Source organism: Anser cygnoides, chromosome 1 (genome assembly GCF_040182565.1).
Source record: "Anser cygnoides isolate HZ-2024a breed goose chromosome 1, Taihu_goose_T2T_genome, whole genome shotgun sequence".
Lineage (NCBI taxonomy): Eukaryota > Metazoa > Chordata > Aves > Anseriformes > Anatidae > Anser > Anser cygnoides.
The window spans coordinates 126,324,502-126,342,361 of record NC_089873.1 but is presented as its reverse complement, the minus strand read 5'-3'; positions in this window follow the sequence as shown (position 1 = coordinate 126,342,361).

Sequence of the window (17,860 nt, the reverse complement as noted above, 5' to 3'; positions counted from 1 at the left end):
CTGCATGCTGGTTAGGGATACGGGCACCCTGAGGCAGCTGTAATTTAAGCCCGAGATGCTCAGGACAGACAGTGAGAGCTGTGTGAGTGGCGTCCTGCTGAATTCCTTTCAGCCTCTCACACTGAACATATCTCTGCAAGAGAGGGAATCTGGATCACCAGTTTTGCATCTTTTAGAAGAAAAAAACAGAGAGAATTTTTTTTTTGTCCTTGCTTTTTCCCCACTTTGATGTTTCCTTTATTATGTAGCACCGGGTTTTGTATTTTCCCTTTTTCTTGTATTTCGAAGAACCTTAATAAATAAAAGATGTGAACACAAAATTGCTATTCAAATTTGATTGTCTCGAATTATGTCTACAACTAAACAAAAATCTAGTGATCTGTGATTTTGTGTGATGAAGGCAGCTCAATGCTATTCAATCCAGTAGGAGAGATATAAAGAAACGAAGTATTAAAAAAATACCGACGCCCAAAGAAAAGAAGAAGAAGGGAAAGTGTGATAAAGAACAGCTTAATACTTTAATGGCCTGAAGAGATTTTTCAACAAAACCATTACTAATACCTGTTATTCTTCTAAGCTCAGTTCTTACCATCACAAAACCATTAGCTCTTTGGTAGTCACAATCTTCCATATATCTATATCATGTCTTTTCACTGCTTTTTATTTGTCTTTGTCTTCTTCTGCTTGACTGGTAACACGCAGCACCCTTGAGCTGTATACTTATTTCCAGAATGACTGCAACATTTATAAATACCTACTCGGCACTGAAGGAGGCAAATAAAAAAGAGATGAGCTTCACTAGCCGGAGTTCTGAATTGCTTCAGACAAGAGAGTCTGTCAATGAAGTGTTGTGAAATAAAAATATTGCTGGCAGTTTTTTGTAATGTTAAAGAGGAAACCTCTGGTTATACTTATGATAACAGAGATAAAATTATTATTAGAATTGCTTTTCCTCTTGCACTTTGATGAAGTACTAGAAGAGTCGGAACGGATATTTTCCTATAGCAGCAGAACTGTGCTCATTACCTCCCAAACATTTTGTCTTGAGGGGTGATTTTGATGAAGATTTAGCAATGTCTCTTAGCCCTGGGAGGGGTATTGGGGCATTCCATGCTGTGCCTCCTGTTCTGGGGGCAGACAAGCCACTCAACTTGCTGCATACACTAGTGTGTGAAGAATTGCAGTGACACTCGTGCTGCCAGGTGCTGTGGTAGCCCTGCACTTCCCATCCTTTGTCTGAAGCAGCAGCAGCATGTTTTTTTCCTCTGTGATCTCAAGAAATAAACACTGTGTGAAGATGGTCTTCATGCATAAACACAGTTTAAACTTAAAAGCTTAACAGAATCCTACCTCTCTTTTAAATCTTGCTTCTCATCAGTTATTCACAGTATTGAGTATGCTCTTTATATAACAACAACAGCAACAGAAACCACAAAAAAAAAATCAAAGCTTTCTACAATTGTGTGGAAGTCTGAACACTTATTCCTTCAGCTCAGGTGTTTTTTGAGATCCACACATCAATTCATCCAGGGACATTCCCATCACCTTGGTCTTCAGTAGAGACAGACAAGTGATGGAGAAAAGATCACAAGGTGAGTTGTGTTCTAGATGCTTACTCCAGTAGCATTTCCAGGAGTCCACCAAGGATTCGGAGCATGACAACTCACTCTCTAGGAATTTGTCAAAGTACACCTGCTAATAGAGCAAATCAGAATGAGATTATCTGAATGTGTTCACAGCAAAACAGGAGTTGCATGACACTCAGCAGCTGTAGCTTGGGGTGTACCAAGTCCTTCTCCAAGGACTGTACTTTGAAAGTCTTTCTGGCACAGGTAGCTGTTGTAGGGAATGTAGAAATAAAGCACCCACTTTGTAGAAGCTGATGGAAAAGCCTTTCGTGTTCAAGTTCAGCTTGGTCTTGCTTTGGAGATAAGAAGGTGGTCAGATGGCATTGTTGGCAGCCTGAAGGTAGGGGGTTAATCATGAGATAAGAGACCAAGTGCTACACAGAGGGATGGGCTATGTGATGGTGAACCATAAAGCTGAAGACTTTTGGTCAATGAGTAAAGATAGATGGCAACAGATATTGCAAATTCATGGCTGTAGCGAGAATCCAAGAGAGGTGGTGTTGCCGCCGATGTCTTGAACGGGGTCAAGGCTCTGCACCAATGTTTTGTGAATGATGGTTTTACTTGTGTAGCAGCTTAATGCTAGTGGAGGGCAGCAGAGAGGCCTGAGAAGGGCACTGCTGGGGGCTGCAGGGATGAGCTGGAGGGAGGAGGAAGGCGAATGGGAGAGAAATCGGGTGGGCAGAGGCCCTACACTGCCTCGCCCTAGGCTGGCTGTAGGAGCAGCAAGGAGCAGACCTAAGGATAAAGGTTGAGGAAGACTAGGAGAGGAATGGTTAGCCCCTATGGGAAGGGGTAGCGTTTATATTCCGTGTTGCCTGTGGTCATGCTAAGCATCATCCTTCCAGCTCTGGCAATACAAGGAGGACTTGGCTATCGACCATTTAGGTGGTGCATGACGGATAATCTTGTTTCTCTGCAGTACTCCCTACCCAAGCTGCTTTGCTCAATTAAACTCTGCTCAGCAGAGACTATACAAATCTGCTGTAAAGTTCATGCCATGACCACATTTCCTATCAATTTCTCCACCGGAATGTATATTAATGGAAACATGGGGATATATTAATTGTACCATTTTGAATAAATGCAACCTTAGCAGAGTACATTTTTTATTATTATTTAATAATTATGAGTTCAGGCTTTTCTTCATTTCCTGCTGTGAGCTTTTAAAAGTCACTGCAATGCTGAAACATAAATAGAGTACGTGATGTAACACTTTGCCTAGGCAAATATCATAGACATTTTTACCCCAGGAAAATGTAATGAAATTAAAAATAAACATTCAGCTCATTTGAAATTTTGCTATGTTGAAACCCAATACAGGAAAAAATAAATCAAGATGGAATGATATTTACTTAAAAAAAATAAAACTAACATTTACTACGATCTGAGTAAGCAAAAAAATGAGAAAAAAAATCCTCAGAAAACATGAACATTGCATTGTTTAAAAAATCTCTAAAAATATGGATGAAAAAATATTTAACCTGCTTATCTCAGTCATTCCATTTGGTATGTAACAAAACCCAGGTCAGATGATAATCAAAATATACCATTGCATCAAAAAGTCAGAAAGGGAGTCCAGTGTTAGCAATGAGGACAAGGCCACTCAAAACAGATGGGTTATAATCGTTTACTTTCTCATCCCGTGGCCAGCAAAACCCTTCCTCCTCTCCTGTTTGATTCCTTCCTATTTTCTTGTCTTTACATATATTTTTTTCTTTTATTCTTTGTCTTCCTTTCTTAGCCACTTGCCTTGTTCTGACAATATGATTACTTAATACTTACCTGCCAAATTAACTGACTTATTTTACCAACGAGTGGATATACCATTCCATGACACTCGGTATTTGACAGTCCCACAATCTTTTCTATGTCCATGAGGTATGTGCTAGATGGGAAAATTCCAGTAAGTATAGTGGGCTTTTTCTGCAACACACTACTGTTGCATACCAGCATGAACCAGTATGTGTGTTGATTTGCCCTCTGTGTTTGACTTTTTAAGGCAATAAAATGTGAATAATTAAAAAATCTATTACAACCCACTCATCCTCTCTCCTTTATTCCAAAAATCACACCCAACTGACCTCTTACCGAGAATGCGGTTTCATTCGGCAAGACTCTCTCTTTTCACAATGAAAAGAAAAAACCCTATTCAGCTAATTGAGCAATTTGCTTAACTGGATACACTGTAAAAATGTATGGTGAAAATGCTAATGTATTAAGTATGAGTGTGTATTTGTATGCATGGGGACAAAGAAATGCTATATAACTGCTGTAGCTAGAATGCTGCATAAATACCTGAGGCAAAACAATTGTTATTGGAGGTGTATTTTGAGGTTTACCTGCTAAGAGTTGTTCATTGTCAATAAAATTGAAGTAAATAAAAGGAAATTGCTTAACTTTGACCTGAAGTTTATTGCTTAAATTTGACCTGAGATTTATTTGTTGAATGATACATCCAGAGCTTGGGGAACCATCTTCTTTCGCTTTTTATTATCACAGTGCTTAGAGCCTAGCCATGGATCTGGATACCTCTGGTGAGCACAAGAAGAAACAAGAAGGGGGTTTCCTATGCCAAAATGTTTACCCTTGTTTTGCCAGACAATGGCCAGAGCAGGGGACACCTGTAACACTACGACAACGTTGGTTGTTGCAGTGAGTTGCAGCACAACAGATGCCCCAAACTAGACAATGTTACACAGAAGAAGATTTGAGGGGGGATGGTGAGGGAGCTTTGTGGGTGACTATCAGGCATCCTTGAAAGTTTGAAGGAATATTAAAAATCATAGCAGCTACTCATTTGAAAAGCTGTCAGGTGGATGACAGAGGTTGGAGTTGCTGGCTAGTAAAAGCAGAAGGTCACCTCTTGTGAGTTAATGAGAGATGGTGTCAATGTGTTAAGCAGCTATGAGGGGACATGGAGTTAAGTCTGGCAGTCTTTTCTTGTTATGATAGAATTTATCAATTCCTTGGACATGCCAGAAAAAGAACTTAAATATTTTGATGAGGAATAAGGAGTCAAAAATTGCACTCAAGTGATCATGCATAGGATATGGTCATACCAGATGGCCAGGAGAGATTTGGTAGACAGGGTAGTCACGTGCTTTAAGACATCTGTGAAGTCACTGGTCACTTTTCAATGTTTAACAGACTGCTGCAAAACCAAAGCTACAGAAATGATTGATTCCTTCCCCTTCAGCAACAGTACCAAGGATGTGCCTTCCAGCTCAAGTTCTGAGCACATGCCTGGGAATGCAAAATCACAGGTCTAGGCAGAGCTGAGGTACAGCAGAAAACTGAGGCAAGGAACATTTTAGGGGCCACATCTTTGGTTTCTCTTTTCCAAGTGGAGGGGGCTGAGGCTCACCCAGGAGCTACTTCTGTTGCACAGGCTTTTTGTGTAGTAAGGGTCCATGTGGGGGTGCTAAGAGCAGGGCTGGAGTAGGAGGAAGAGAGGCCAAAAGGAGGCTTTTTAGGAAAAGGCTACTGACTTTGGTTGCTTTTAGTTCCTGAATTTTGCAGCAATACTGAATGTGTTTACAGCGAAGAATGCCCTATAAGGGATTAGGTATTTGGGACACTGTCTGTGATATCAGTATGCCTCCCACCTTAAAACCAGGATCATTTTGCTATATAGAAAAAGCAACATCAGGTCAACCTTACAGCAACAAAAGGCATTGGGAGGGTGAGCGGTGGAGGGGAATACCAAATTGGAATTGGGAAGCGACTGAGAGACTAGGATGAGATAACAGACACCTCTTTATCTTTACCTTTTCTTATGTCTGTGACTGCTTTCTTCCACATTATAAAAATGAGGCAATGGGAATAGCTCAGCAGTGTGTGACATTTGAGTTTTCTTAAAATACAAGGATGTACTGAGTTGCTAGTGTGGTACAGAGTCTGCAAAGCTCGTAAGGCTTTTTAAGATTCTAAATTTATCTTATTTTTCTTTCCTTTTTCCTTACACAGTCAGGACCTCCAAATGGGGTCCATCATCCCACAGCAAGACATGCCTGCTACTGTTTATCATCAGTGACATCCAGATTTATTTCTATTTTAACACAATGTAGAGATGACAGGATAAGGTTTGCGTTTGCCAAGGAGAAAGCCAGAAATCCCCAGATGTCCATGACTAATAAAGTGAAAGTATGGTTGCATCCTTCATAGGAGGATTTCCAGGAAAGGTCTCTGAAATGCTCTAGTAGAAGATGCTACATGGCAGCATTAATTTATTAAGCTTTCTTTGTCAGATGTAATGATTTACACACAGTTTATAAAGGGGCAAGCAATAGCTTACAGAGGCGAAGCAATTTGCCCACGATCCCCTAAAAGGCAGCAGAATAAGGAAAGCACAACCTCTCTCTGCCCTGTAATAGCCCCAAGTGCACAAAATTTAAGCCAGGCTCAAAAAGAGAAAATTCCCCCACTGGGAAGTTAACAATGGCCGCAGACCTCCAAAGAAGCACTGAATCTAAGAGCGAGGGAGTTTTTCTGTCCAGAAGCCATTTCATTACTAGCCAGCTCAAAACCTCTTTTATATGTAGTGGGCAGTTTATGCATGTTGTGTGGGAAATAAGGAAATAGGTTTATTTTTCTTCTTTTACCTTCTTTCCGCACACACTAGCAACTGTATGGGCAGGTATTTGATGATAAATGGATTGCCTCTCTCACACAAAGGTTTTAAATAAAATGTCTTTCTTCTGACTAAAAAGTAGGTTAGTCAATTTTTAGTGGCTTTCTCCTTCCACTGAAAATCGTCAGCTTATATTTGCTGTAAAAATGACACTATCATCATAAAAGCTCTTCCTGTTGGGATTCACTGCACCATTTAGACCAGATAGCAGTGTAAAGTCCTAATGGAGAGATAAACATTTGAGCATCTTTCCTGATACCATAATTGCCACATTTAGGTGCTGCTGTATATGAAAACAGAAGTACATAGAAAATTTCCTTGTTCGTTCCATATGCTAGAAATTTTACCATCCTGGCTCCATATGTTGTTTGTTATAAATGTGTGTGTGTGTGTGATACACACCAAAGCAGACGTTTCCTTTCTCTTTTTATAGTGAAGGAGATGTTTTCTGATGTAAAATGTAACTTCCATTCCTGTTGCCTCCTGGAAAGAAAAACTCACATTAAAAAAAATTAAAAAAAAAAAATCTGCTGAGAGAAAAGCCAAGAAAAAATGGCTGCAAGAAACCGTGAAACTAGAAGTTTCAAAAAAAAAAAAAAAAAACACAAAAAAACCCTGATGCTAACAGAGATGAAGTCTAAAGCCAGGAAGATGTTACAAGCCTGGTATGCAGCATTCAAGACTCTCTGATGTTTGTTAGCAGACATAGACACACCATGTACCAGAGATTTCTCTTCCGTACTGAGACAGCTGGTCAACCCTGCTGTGCCTCTTTTCCCTGCAGTCACTGTTGGGAAAAGCCACGGCTTTAGCTGGAATGTGCAGATACAGCTGAGAAGCTCAGAGGCTGGCACAGGTCACCCTGGAGGGGGCCCATCTCCTCACTTTGCTGGGTTAATGCACTTAGCACCCTGGCTCGGAGAGCTACTTGCAGTAGCCCCCATTATGTGCAGCATCTCTCTGGAAAAGTGTCTGGCTGTATTGGTGGTGAAATTTGGGTTTCAGAAAGTGGGGATTCAGATGGGTTCTCCACTGAAGGCACATATTTAGGGTAAGCTTAATGCAGGTGCCCTAAGGAAAGAACTTAAGAGATGAAAGTAAGGAAAAGGGTGCTTGGTGGGAAAAAAAATACCAAATTACACCCACAAAGGGCATTTGTAACATCAGAAGGTCTGAGTTTAGGAAAGTACAGATTGGGGAACATATTTTGGTGACCTCTTCTCCCAGAGTAATTGAAAATTATTCAGCTCTGTTGAGTGTAACTGCCAGTAGCTTCAGATAATTGAGTTCTCTACCCTCAATTTGTTTGCCTGTGTTTCAGGCTTTGAAAAAAATAACACTTAACCTTTTATTGTTTATTCAGACTTATTTAGATGTCTGTATCAACTATGTACATCTCTACTGAGCTCTGGAATGAGGTGAGTGTCAATAAAAAGCAGTTCAAAAACTCTTTTTGCTGGGGTTATTACTGACAGTGTAAACATTTTGAACCATATTGGATGTCCCTGATTATGTCAGCATGTGGAACAGATGTGGCTCTGTTCCTCTCAAAGGATTCAACACTTGTTTGTGTCAGGCAAAGATCCCGTGTGGGACAGGTGCCTGAAATTATTATTCCGGATTTCACCCAGAACATGAAAAACCCTAAAAGGGAAGAACATTGGAAAAGTTGAACATCAGTCAGCAGAGTGTCCTTCCTGTAAAGAAGGCTTAATGGTATCCTGGGCTGCATTAGGCAAAATATTGCCAGCAGGTGGAAGGAGGCACTCCTCGTTTACTCAGCACTGGTGAGGCCACACCTGGAGTACGGGGTCCAGTTCTGGGCTCCCCAGTACAAGAGAGATCTGGACATACTGGAGAGAGTCCAATGAAAGGCCACAACAGTGCTCAAGGGACAGGAGCACCTTTCCTGTGATGATAGGCTGAGAGGGCTGGGACTGCTTGGCCTGGAGAAGAGGAGGCTCGGGCGGATCTCATCAATGTCTATAAGGACCTGAAGGGAGGGTCAAAAAAAAAGAGGGAGCCAGGCTCTTTTCAGTGCTGCCCAGTGCCAGGACAAGAGGCCCTGGGCACAAACTGGAGCCCAGGAGGCTCCCTCTGAGCACCAGGCAGCACTTCTGTGCTGTGCGGGTGAGGAGCCCTGGCACAGGCTGCCCAGGGAGCTGTGGGGTCTCCTCCTTGGGGATCTTCAGAAGCCGCCTGGGCATGGCCCTGGGCAGCCTGCGCTGGGTGTCCCTGCTTGGGCAGGGCTTGGAGCAGGTGAGCCCAGAGGGCCCTGGCTCAACCATGCTATGAGTCTGTGATTGTGCATCCTGCCTCTTACCCCTCTTATTCTAGTACGTCTAACTGAATTTTTTGGTGTGTAAACCTTAAGATAACATCGCAGTAGTAATGATGTAGGTATATTTGTTTTGTTACACCTAAAGTTTCAGACAGCACTGATTTATTTACTGGTCCACGTGACTTTATTTTTCCCAATGTCTTGACACCTCTGCAAAGCCAATTTCTTACTCTGCTGACCAACGTGTTCTCCTAGCCTGCCAGAGACCCCCTGAATAGTGCTGCTGTTACTAGCACTGATGGGTTACTTCTGACTGGTGCACCATGTGTGAGAGTGCCAATTTTGATATAGGTCCAAGATGGCCTTGTATTTTTTATTCTTGAGACTTGCTCCTTAAATTGGGCACCAGGCAGCAGGCATCGGATTGCCCAGGAAGGAAAGTAGTAGGTTTACAGTGCTTGGCAGGAGATTAAAGAGGGCTTATGGACGGGTGAGGGCAGGGAGGTGGAGAAGATCAATGTTGATGTGCATGTCAGGGATAGGGGTACATCATTTTGCCTGGAGAGTGAGGCTGGATAACAACCCTAGAGCTTTCATTCTGTTTAAAATGTCTCAAATTCCTCAAGGTGAGAACCTGCCCTGGGAGGACCTGGCCCTTGTTCGAGGATCTCTGACATCCTGCAGTGCAGCTGAGCTAGATTCATGTCCCTCTGACTGGAAATACGCAGAAGGGGAAAACAAAGTCTTTATCACAGGCTGCTGAGGTGCCATGGAGCTACCACCATCACTGAGGAAAAACAGTGGTACTCAAACAGTGTGTGACCTCCTTCCCCAAGCACGTGCTCTCCCTACAGGCCTTCACAGTGGGCTCAGACGCATGGAGGCACAGCTGCTGCCCAGGCCACAGAACACAAAACTGCTGTGGGCTCCTCTGTGGATACAGTGCAATATCAAGCGTTTTCATTCACATGTAAATCCAGTGACTTCAGGACTCATTTTTGCCATCTGTGGCAAAGGATACATGTACAAGCCATAGGAGTGTACTTGTGGAATGGGGAATACAGAAGGAAAAGCTTGTGCTTTCCCCTTCAGCCTCTGATTTCTGCATTTTTAGATTTTCTGGTGGGTAGGGTATGTCCTGTGGCAACCTTCATGGTCAGGCACAGCAGCTTTTGGTGCACTGAAAAGAAAATTATGACTATCCTCAACCTCTACTTTTCAGAGTAATTCTTGTCCAGAATAGCTCTATTGTTCCTCACACAGTAGAAAACTGTTGGCTTTCCATGACTTTGGCAGGGTTGTAGTACCTCTGAGGGTGTGATTTTGCTTGAGACTGTGTCTGTGAATAACCTTTCATAGGCAGTGATCTTGCAAACATTTTGGCATGTCAGTATTCTTACAGGTTTTTCCATGCATGAATGTACATGACTGTTGGAACTGAGGGCTTATGCACAAAGATGTTATTGTTTGCAAAGGTAGTCATTTCCCTAGTGTAATGTCAAAAGCCTATGCTCAGTCTGGATTGTTTTCTACAGTTCTGGGGGTTTATCAAACTATATAACTTCCTAAATAGGACCGTGTGTAGCAGTTTCAGAGATTCACCTGTCTGAAAAAAATAATGTTATTATGCCTTTACAATTAAAAGCAAATTGGACTTGTTTTTGCAAAAATGCCTGTAAGTCTCTCTTTTGTTTTGGCTCCATAATATATTGTACATTGCATGTACAATGTTCTTTACATATGTGCAAGGTACGATACCTGATGGGAAAAAATAATCCAACCCTTCTACAGTTGTACAGTCCTTGACTACCTCTCAGTAGAGGACAAAACATGTATGTACTAATAAATAACAAAGATGGGCAAGCCGATTTCATGTTGTCCTGAGTCTGGAGTGTTTGTCTGGCACGCTTCTTTCATTGGTTTGCCCATAATTTCCTACAGTCGCAAGGAAATACCTATAGGAAATAGACTGGCCATAGGATGCAAAGATCACTGTCATCTCAGCCATTCATTACTGCCTGTCATATTAGAAGAACTGAGGGTTACGACGGTGTTTCCTCCTTAATCAGCTGGAAGAGAAGGGGCCTCCCAGGCAGGTGAAATACCACTTACTTTCCTGTTACGAAATGGAATGATTTAGAGCAGTGCCAAGCCATTAAAGATTTTGCAGTGTTGCGGAAAGGTTGCAAGAGGCCACTCTGTTGCTGACACAAACTGGGTGAGTTTAGAGGCCAGATCCTCAGCGGGCGCAAACTGGCACTGTTGAGTTGACATCAGCTAAGTGATGGCACTGTCGATACACCCCAAGGAGCCTTAGAGAATTAAACTCAACCAGAAGGCTTGCAGCACTGCAATTACTGTTCTACTTTCTCAAATATCGATGAGCAAATAAGCAAAACTCATTTGTTTATTTTTTCTTTTCTTGTTCTGTTAGTGAGTGTAATCTAGCAGAACCTGATTTTGTCCACTGCAGTACAGCACATTATCAAGCCTGCATCTTTCTGTCCAGCCTGCTCACTAAACTGGGCACAGTGAAGGCAAGCTCTGAATGCAACTAGGTTCACATTTAAATCATGTCTGAAATTCTACAGTGGTTTGCTTTCTTTCTTTATTCTGTCCTTTCTTCCTTTTCTTTCTTCCATTTTTGTCTAATCACAAGCCATAGAAGCTTTTTACGGCCTGTTCTGATACCTGGAAATACTATGAAGCTGCTGCTCATGATGAAGTTCGGGTTGAGCCTGGTTGGTAGGGACAGGTTGAAAGAAGTAATCTAAATAAAAGTGCATGGCCTCTTGGACCCAAAATTGGCTGGCTTGCCAGTCCCAATTCATTTATCTCACACACACACAAAAAAACAAACAGAAAAATCCTCGGCAAATTCCTATCAGTTTCACTGGGGTCATTTGCTTCATTGGCTTCCACTAAGGATATCATTATGCTCTTTAGTCCTAACCCAGTCCTAACCTGCTCAGCTTTCTAAATAGTTATTTTAATTAATCCCCTGTCTTTCTGATTGTGAGTGCTATGTATTGCAAGAGAGATTTTGATGCAAAGCATCACTAAATTAATTAGTTTTGGCCCTGATCCACCAGATTTAATGGGGGTATTTACACGTTCAAAGGTAGACAACTGCTGAAGTGCCTCATTGAATGGGGCACTTCTCCCTTAATGAGAAGAGGGCTAGGCGGCTTGGCCTCTGGCTGATGTGCAAAGTTAGTGGGGGCACTTTTTGCCTCGGCAGACAACCTCTGGTTCTGGTAAGCACTGGGTACATTTTAGTTATACCTTGTGCAGAACTGGAATGCCTTGAATAATCTTCATCTTAGTTTTCTCACTCCTTCTTCCCTGTATTACCTCATATTGAAGAAGTTCCCACTGAATTTGTCATATTCTCTATGCATGTCTCAAGAAGCACACTGGTTAAGGCTGTATAGTTTCTAGCTTGAAAGGTATGATCAGTGAAAGATTAGATGCTGTATTCTTAAGTGAATTAACCCTCTCTGCTCAGGGACCAATACTTTTTCTATTGTTCCTTTGATTCTTCGCTAGGATCTTACCATTATCTTGTAGACTGTGATTAAAATCGGTGCTGTCTTTGAGTTCTTGTATGATGATAGTGTATTCCACATCAACAGACATCACTTGTTAACTTTACATCAGTGTATATGTAAGAGAGAGCGAGGGGCATACATTGCCAACTTGGCGGTGGTTCCTCTGGCCATTTAGGGTACAACACTCCACCCACTGAGTGGCTGAAGCTCTGTGTCTTCTTTTAGTAAGACTCTGTCCCTGCTGAAATTCTGAATATTTCCCACGTACCTCACTAAAGCCAGAATTTTATTCTGTGAATTTTCGTGCACTTCTGTCAGAATAGGAGGATACTTCTGCCCTGCAGCACATGCTGAGCTTCAGCAGACAACGCTGCAAAGCCTTTTAAACAGCCATTCTTGCCTGGGTATTTTGCCCTGGCAGTGTAAGATGCTACATGAGTTTCACAGGTATATGTTATAGGTGAGGCATTAGAAGATGCTGAACCCAACCCAATAAATCTCAGATGTACAGACCACAGACCTCAGATTTTGTCCTCAGGCTAGGAGGATGGAAGCCAAAATGACTCAGGTAGAATTGCAACCTATTTTATGAATTTTGTATTGGTAGGAGTGACATGGTCCAGCAAGCTGAACTGCCAGGTGGTAAACTTTATTGATTTTTTTATTTCCTAGTACCCCTGGTTTCCAGACAACTGAGGTAGTTGTTCACAAGTTCACAAGTTCAGGATGCCTTTCTGCTCAAGGCAATTATGATGCAGTGCTTCATCCGGAAAAGATATCTCTGATGGATCTGTGATCCTGTCGGATTCATATGGCTATTCAGATTGTCATCAGAGCCTTTGTGAGAGCATAATTTCATCTTGGAAACCAAGACCGTCAACCCGTACTGAACAGTTTTGCAGGGAGATTCCTGCCTCCCCTCCAAAATAAGCAGTAGTGAGGGTAGCAGTGAGTCACTGCGGGTGAGGGGTTCTGCCTCAGGGAGAGGAACAACCCTCTGGTTGTCAGAGAATCACTCTCTAGCAGCAGTGACTTCAGGCTACGGTCTCTCCCAGTGTATCTTCCTTAGTCCAGGATTATTCTAAACCTAAAAACAAAATGAAAATACATCTGTGCACACTTGATGGCACCTAAGTCTTACCTGTGGCCAGTTGTGTGTGATAGAAACTTAAGTACTTTTTGTTTTAGGTGAAGAAGCAAACGGTGAAGTCAAGGTGCAAACGAACCTGGAGTGAGGAATACCAAGGAATCACAGCCAGTATTGCAAGTATTTTCTCTCTTGTTCTGGAAGGGATATGAGTGGCAGTATAACACCCGTCCAAAAAAAAAAAAAAAAAAAAAGTGAACATCCATCCTGAGAGTCCGTTCACATAAATACAAGTTTGAAGGTCCTGTACTAGACGATCCTATTTTTATTGCAATTATGATTTCTCCGCAGGGTGCCCAGGCCCTGCTAGCCGCCGAACCACAGGTCACAGTGGGGTTATTTTTTCCCAAAACGTGGATCTTGATCCGGAGCTATCGGCATGAAGCAGGCCGTGTCCCCGGGGATGCGCGGGGCGGCCGGCCCAGGCGGGAGCAGGGGTAATGAATACATCGCAGCCTCTGGTGGGAGCCCTGCCACTGTTAAATTTGTAGCCAATTAGCAGTGTTGCACAATTCCAGCAGAGTAACACCAGTCTCTATAGACCGGGTATACAGGGAGAAATTAGTTTAGACAAATACCTCTTAATCCCTTGCTCTTGGCTGGTCTGGAGCGCCTACTGCTAAGTGCTAATAGCGCGGGGAAATCCCAATTCCCAGTGTCAAGGGCTTAGAGGACTCAGTCTATTAAAGGGAGACATTTATTTCGCATTAGCTTTGATCGGCAGCTCCTAGGTGAAATCTCCCCGAACAAACAAACCGCGCGGGCTCCCCCTCGGGGTTTCACGGGTGCCGCCGGGGCCGGCACCCAGCAAAGGCCAGGCGAGGCACGGAGCCGAGCCGAGCCGAGCCGAGCCGAGCCGAGCCAAACCGAGCCGATCCGAGCCCACCCGACCCGCGCCGCCCGGCAGCGAGCTGAGGCAGCGGCGGCGGCTGGGATGGCGGCGGCGTTTGGGCGATCTCGCGCTGCCCCCCGGCGGCCATTAGCGGCCGTGCCGCCGCCCGCTGCCCCGCCGCGGTCCTTCTCCCCTGCCTCACGGAGGGGGCACCGCTGGCCCCGCCGCCACAGCGGGGCCCGGGGCAGCCTTGGGACGGTCCCTGGGGCCGTGTGTGTGTGTGTGTGAGTGCGCCGGGGCTGCTTCTGCCCCCGCAAGCCCCTCCGCGGGAGCCGCGGGGCAGGCCCGGCCTTGCCCTTCCCGTGTGGAAGTGTCACCACCTCGGGGCAAAGGCGGTGGCGTCGCCAAGGGCTTCAAGGGGGAAATTACTCAGCCAACACCACTGCTCTGTCCTCGTGTCGGGTGGTTGGAGACTTTCCATGGCATTAACGGATAATATCTCGCACCTGGGGTTGCCGTGAGGCGCATGAGTGTGTTTTTAAGCCTCAGCCTCCCCACGTATTCTAGATGCAATTTGCCAAATGATACTGGTGTATAAATAAGCTAACCATATAATAACACATGAAAATTGCATGGGAAGCTTCCTGTACGCAATTATTAGGCCCTTGTAACATTATAACATTATTTATGTGCTCCAGAAACTTCTGGGACGGAGGGGAAATTGCACCAACAGATGCAAAATAACTTAGGAATCTACCAGCGTTTTCAGACCACAGAGTGGCATGCAGGGGAAAAAAATAATGTATTACTCCTAAACACTAATTATTTGCATGCACTGGGTCTTGGTCCATAATTGGAATGTGAGCAATCTGTACATATAAAATGTAGCAATTTCTGTACTTATGCAAGTAGCTGTTATCTAAAAATTACATAGTTTGCTACTGTGTTAACTTTATGACTGCTTCTTGGCATTGCTTGGACGCGCAGTACCTGCAGAAGGCACCTGCTGGGTTTCTGAATGCATCAGGTACATCCTAGCATTTCCGTGACTTTGGAGGAATGTTAACAGCATGACAGTAGCACAGCAGGCTTTGTGGAAGAGCGGCGGGGAGGGAGGATGAGCAATGACGGTTACATTAGGGCCACTTTGCCAGTGTCTAAAATAATTTTACAGATGAAATACCCATATATTAAGCAAGGATGTGAGGACGGAATGAGTGAAAGTTGGTTTCCTAAGAGGCCAGCTCGCAAGTACCCAATTATTTTTCAGCTGTAAATAGCAAATGTGGCTTAAAGGTCCTGCTTACCTCTGAGGCTATATATATATATATATAATTATTTTTTTACAGGGAGACCTTTGCGGCTGTGTGATGGCCTCCTAATCCAGAGATTGGTTATTTGGGTATGCTGCAGTTCTGGTCACCTTTTCTGTCCCCCTAGGAGTTTATCCTTGGGGTTAGTGCCCATTATGTTGTTTCCAGCTACATTGTTAGGAGCTAATAACCATGAGCTGCCTCTGGTCCTTCTCCAGAGGAGCCAGGTAGGCCTTTCTGTATGATGGGGCCCTAGCTCAGCTCAGAAGCAGGGTTATTCTACAGGAGGTGAGCCTGGAGAAGGCTTCCTGCCTGCCACCTGCTCCCACACGCATAGGCCTGGCGTACTTTCCACTACAGGGGGTAACAGGGGTTTGTTGTCAGCTTGGGGTAGTGCAGGGACAGGACTTGGCCATGTGTCATGTGTAGTTTTCTAATGAATCAACACCTTTGAATGAAAGAATATATAATGAAAAATTCCCCACCTGCAAGGTGCTTAGCACCATGTCAGTGGGAAAGGTGGAGAATACTGGAAGATTCTTGATTGTTGTAAAGATACCCAGTGGTTAGAGTTAGAGGAAAACAAAGTTCACATTGGAAATAGGATGTGGAATTTTAACTTTTAATTAACTATTCAGATAGATCACCAGGAGCTGTAGCAGATTTTTTTTCCCCATTGCTTTTAAGTTTTTACACGAAGACTGGATGTCTTTGTAGAGGATATACTCTAATCCAAATGTAAATTGTTGGGATCAATGCAAGAATTACTGGATGAACTTCTCTGGCCCTTGCTATGCTGCATGTCAGACTAGACAATGCTAACAATCACTTCTGGCCATAAAAATGTATGAGCAGTAGAAAATTATAAGTTTGTGAAGAATAAAATGATATGAAATTAACTCCATAACAGAAATATTTTTGCCATATAAACTCCTCTTTGGTTGCATTATTTCAGGTTCTCATTGAAAGCAATGCAGGTTTGTAGTTGTATTTTCACACTTAGGTCAAAACTGAGGGACTGACTTACAGTGAAAGATCTGTCTGCCCGTGTTAGTTTGCTATGAAGTTTTTCTATGGAAGAACAACTTCGTGCAGCCATTACTTTTACTCAATTCATTCAATTTTTGGAAACTCTCCCGTTGCAGACATAATGAGATTGAATATGTAATTGACTGTGCTTTTTTGATAGCTGAATGGTAATGAGGGTATTTAACCCTCTTAGACAACCATCTCACAGAATTCAAAGGAGGTTTTCAAAGGCTGTCCATGTTGGCCCAGCAGTCCTTGGACAAACCCCTGACTTCAAGGGAAACACAGTTGACTCCTGTGAGAGCTTGCATTTATTTGACATGCTAAAAAAATCTCTGGAAGTGAATGAGATGTGGAAGCAAGGGCAAATATAATTCTCCTGTGACTAGCTAAACTGCTGACTTTATGTTTTAAATTCGCTGGAGCAATGTGTGTACATGAAAGTGAGTAAAACAAGAATTCGTATCATGGAGCACCTTTTTGCTTACTGCATTTCCTGAAATCTATCAAAGGAAGGAATGGAAACGAAAGCTGACTTCTTAGCAAATTAATTTTATTTTATTTATTTATTTTTTTAATAAAAAGAAGATACAAAAGCCCTAGATTGCTATTTTTTTTTTCCTTGCCTTCTCTCAAGCATAACTCCTGAGGAAGGACTTAATATGCCTGGAGCTGAATTATGTCTTGTGGTGTTGCTTTATTTTGAAAGGGTGGAAATTCTCAAGCCTTCTGTTTCTACTCTGGATGAGGTTAAGGAATAAAATTCTTGTTTTGCCACATTTCTTTGCGTTGAGATTTTCAAGACCTGCTTCTCTGTCCAAACAGAGGTCTGTCCCAAGACAAGTTCCTCTCTTAGACCTTTTCAGTGGGAAACCATCTGGGCTGCTCACTTACTCTTAGCTAAGAAAAAGAGGCCTATTTTCCAAAACTCTTCCACAACAGGAGATATATGAAGAGAACTAGATAATTCTTGGATGAGATTCATCTGAGCCATTTTTGACTGCTATGTTAGGATGAGGTAAATTATAACTTGGAGAAATTTCTCTACAAGAGACTGCAGACTACTAGCTCAGCTGTATGGGTCTGCATTGTATTTGGCATTGGCCAGCAAACATTGACTGAGAATAAACATGGAAGAATAGAGGAGGACAGAACAGAAAGTAATATTTTCAAAAAATATTTAACAAGGAAAAGACAATTACTTACAAAGCACAAGTGTTGTGGGAATTCATAGAAAAAGGAAAATAGGAGAGGAAGAAGGAAAGAGCAGAGGGCAAAAAAGACAATGTAACTCTTTTCCTTCGCTGGGGCCCAGATGGAGAAAGCAAAGGTGGCTATGTGTTTTCTTGTAGTGGTGCTAGCTGAAGTCTGGCCAAGTTAAGAAGGTGATCACTTGTTTTCAATTGAATATAACACAGTGGTATGGCTTGGAAAGCCAGTGAATGT